We start from the raw sequence: 4,206 nt of genomic DNA on the forward strand, positions 1-4,206 counted from the left end.
TGCAGGAAGCAGGATTTCATTTCACTACCTTCAAGGGGAAAGAGCCAGAAGTGGAGCTTGTCCATTGGACCCCGAGATCCCTGTGCATTGAACATTCTTGATTCACGAGAAACCTTTGGCACTACAGGAATGACAGAGGAGAAGCCACAGACACAGAGCCGGGAGTCAGTCAGAGCGGTACACTTCACAGACCAATGTGCAGGTAAATCTGAGTGCTCTGGGGCTAGAGGTGGTTTGTGGAGTGGAGTGCCTCTCAGCCCTTAATTTGGGGAGATGACTTTACTGATCCAGAGAGATGGGAGTTGGGTGCCTTTGGATTGAGGATTACAGAGAAGTGGCATGTCCTTTGGGCATCTATTAGCAACCCTCTAAGACCTTAGTAACAGGTCCTGCATGATGAAAAAATTTTACTTGAATTCTAATCTACTAACTTTCATAATAAACCCCATAATCATAAGTATTGTCTGTGACTTTTGTGTGGCTATTACAATGAATTATATGAGGGGGTAAGCCCCTCAAAATAGTTTTTCTTTCAAAGCTATGAATTTATTTTTTTTAACCAAACAACCTTATCACCTACAAAGTACTCTCCCTTACCAGCCTCTAACAGTATCACAGGTCCATAGGTACAATTATACAGCTGTAATATATAAAGATTATATTAAAGTCATGGAGAATAGGAAAGGTAGGAGAGAAGTTAAAATAAAGAAGTCAGACACATTTTATGGTAGCATGCTCACCTCAGCCTTTCTTGGTGGTCCACGTGGAGGTGGGATGCAAGAGGGAATATATTTCTAACCAAGGCTTTTATATACTTAGGGGCTTGCAAGCTCCACTGATTACAGGTAAGTACATATGGCACAGGATGGAGTTGTACCATAGGCAATACAAGCAATGGGAGGGGGATAATTTAGGGATGTACATGCAATAGGGAGGGGAAGAACTAGGGGTACACATGTGACAACATGGGTGGATCCTAGATTTAAGAGGGCAACCTAACCTTGGTCATCCTTGAGTGGTCTTGACCTTTTCTCTGGGCTCTCCTGGGAAACAATCACTATCCTTATCAGTAGGGTGTGAGCCCCACCTATGGTGGGACAGAGACTAGTTTGATTGCTCTGGATGGCTGAAGCACTCAGGGAGAAAGTTTCTAAGCAGCTTACCTCACAATGCGCTAGCAAGCAGGTGACAACCTGGAGAAAAACTTTTCTGTATCCCACACTTACACTTAATACCTTTGTCAAATCTGAAAATTCATTCGAGGAAACATTTTTAAACTCATCTGCTTGTGTGGCTGACCACACCTCCCTTGTTTTTTTTCCTTCACCTCTTCTATGTCATCAAATCTCTGTCCTTTCATGTCCCTCTGCAATTGTGTAAACAAATGGAAGTCACACACGCAGCCAGGTCAGGTGAGTAAGGTGTGTGGGGCAAGAGAGACATGCTCTTTGTTCCCCAAAACTGGCACACTGAGATGGCTGTGTGAGAAGGTGCATTGTCATGGTGGCAAAACCAGTCCTGTCTGCCACAAGCAGGCCTTTTTGGTCACACACTGTTATGGAATCTTTTCAGAACCTCTAAATAGAAAGCTTGATTAACAGGCTGACCTGGTGGAATGAACTCCAAATGCACTATCCTCACACACACACACAAGAGCATCGTCTTGATATTTGATTTCACTTGATGAACATTTTCGGGGTTGAGGTGATGGTGGAGTCTCCCACTGGTTTGGCTGATGTTTGAGTTCAGTGTCTTGCTAACCATAATGGCCATGGGGAAAAAGTTTGGTTTGTTTTGGAGCTGTTCTTTCAAACCGCAGCATGTTTCCACATGACACTATTTTTCCTGGTAAATCAGAACCTGAGGCACAAATTTTCCAGTGACCCTTCTCCATCCCAAATCTTCTGCTACACTCTGCTGAACCGAGCTCCAAGATAGTCTAGATAACTTCCCTGTCTCTTCAATGGTCTGCTGTCGGACTTTGAGCACAAGTACCTACTTGTGGTGATGTTTTCATGTGTTCAGGAAGTTAACATCTATCAATCGACATTCACCTTTTTTGAAATGAGAAAATCAATTGTACTTGAGTTTTTTCCATAGCACTGTCCTGTAAGCTGTGTTCAACATCACAACAGTTTGGGTGGCATTTTTCCTGAGCAAGAAACAAAATTTCACAGCCACACACTGTTCTCTTAAATCAGTCATCACACACACACACACAACGAGGTTTGAATGAAACTGTTTTTAGAAAAAAAATTCACTGTGACCAGAGAATCTTCCCAAGAGATGCCACTGGGTACACTAACTCAGAGCAAGTTGTTCAATGCTCGCCCAGAGGGAAAAATGCTTACTACAAAAGTTCTGCCCTGCACAGCTTTGTTCCATTTGGGGGGTGGTATCCCTCATAGAACCTAACTAAAGAGTAGGGAGTGCTGCATGAGACAATTATATATCGCCTTATTTACAATAACCCAATCTAATTATAGAAGAAATAATTATTCCCATTTACAGACTCATTTTTCACCTTTTGGTTTAACATTTATTATATTTGAAGTTATTAAACTTTTTACTTATTTAAGCTGTATATATTTGCATGTGTATTTTTACTTTTGTTACCAGGACTATGCATGTTATAGATATATAAGTAGTATGTGTGTATATATGTATGTATATATATGTATGCATTGTACATATATATATATACATTATACATATATATATATATATATATAATCTTTTATCTCCCTACCACCTGTGACACTGTATGAGAGTAAGTGCAAAAGTATTGCTACAAAATTGTAGAAAGTTTTATTAAACAAAACATGCAAGTGTGATGCTATTATTTCTCAATGTATCCTCCACTGTGATCTATACACTTCTGAAGGTGGTATTATCATTCCTTTAACCTTTCCTAGAGGAATTCTACACTCTTTCATGCACACCACATCCAAATAGCGGTTATTGTTATTGTTTCACCCTTAGGGGACTCAACTATTTTATGCTGATGTTTTTAATTTTTTTAAATTATATTTGCGTTTTAGGGAGAAAACAAAGTTGGAAAGTACAAGACTATAGCTGGAAGATGGATGATCGATGGTGTCTAAAAGAAATTTTCTTTCTTTCGTTTTAAATGTTTGCATCCAGACTCGGACCAGCTCCACAGGAGGAGCCATTCCACTCCCAATAGGTGCAAAATGCTGCCCATGGGACAGCCCACTCCAACCCTGAAAGGGTGCTTGGAGCCAGACCCCACTGGGCAGCGCTTGCCCTTCCCACAGTGTAACACCGTCACAGGCATCGTGCTAGCCTGGACAGCTGACAACCATTGGGCTAAAAGAAATTGTCCCTGAAGAGTTTTTGCTACTTTTGGAGAACAGCAGGCGCATTGCCGTGATGGCCAAAACAGTTCCTCATTGCCACTTTCGTGGCCTTTTTCACCTTGATGCCGTTTTCCTTTTCAAAAACCTCCTTCCTAATAAGCTCCTGTGATACTTTGAGAAAATCTATCACGTTTCCCCATGTCGAATCTCAAAGAGACACCATAACATTCTGAAATGATCTCCCTGCTTTTAGTCGAATTGGCCCAATAGAACCCTAACAGTCATGTTTTAATTGGACCTTTCTTGAAGGCACCCTAGTGAGACTAAGGCAAATGTATTACTTAGAACCTATCTACTGCTCTCCACTGATCTCTGAGACATTTCAAATTATGTTCTGTTTGGAATAAACCCATGCAAGTATGAACTAGAAACCGAGTAGAAATCCTTTTTGATTTACTCTATTGTCTACCAGGTCCTCAAAAGTCATTGTTATGATGAAGAGATAAGGAAGGAAGGAATGATGGGAAGAGATGAGTAGGGAACAAACAATGAGGAAAGATACAGATCTACCTCCATTAATCCATGGGGGATTAACTCCAGGACATTCATGGATATCAAAATCCACAGATGTTCTGTTGCCTTGTATTTGATGACATAGTATTTTCATGTACAGCTTCCTGTATATTATCTATGCACATCCTCTGTATATTTTAAACCACCACTAGATTTTGTGTAATACCTAACACACTGTAAATACTATACAAATATTACTTTATGCTCCCGCTTAACATTTGCTGATTGCTTTGCCATTTAATTGCATTTTAGGAATACTTTTTTTCCTCTTGAATATTTTGACTCCATAGTTTGTTGAAACGGTGGATGCAGA

At 40.4% G+C, this 4,206-nt stretch overlaps 1 non-coding gene across 1 annotated transcript; it reads right to left on the bottom strand.

The window, feature by feature from the left end:
- Nucleotides 1-3,129: 3,129 nt before the first annotated feature.
- Nucleotides 3,130-3,330, bottom strand: LOC115871553. Its single transcript, XR_004047349.1, has one exon. It is a non-coding gene; the product is annotated as a small nucleolar RNA SNORA74 (small nucleolar RNA).
- Between the last annotated feature and the right edge of the window lie 876 nt (nucleotides 3,331-4,206).

This window comes from Echinops telfairi, unplaced genomic scaffold, assembly GCF_000313985.2.
Source record: "Echinops telfairi isolate 266 unplaced genomic scaffold, ASM31398v2 ScPeMD7_5868;HRSCAF=6743_1, whole genome shotgun sequence".
Lineage (NCBI taxonomy): Eukaryota > Metazoa > Chordata > Mammalia > Afrosoricida > Tenrecidae > Echinops > Echinops telfairi.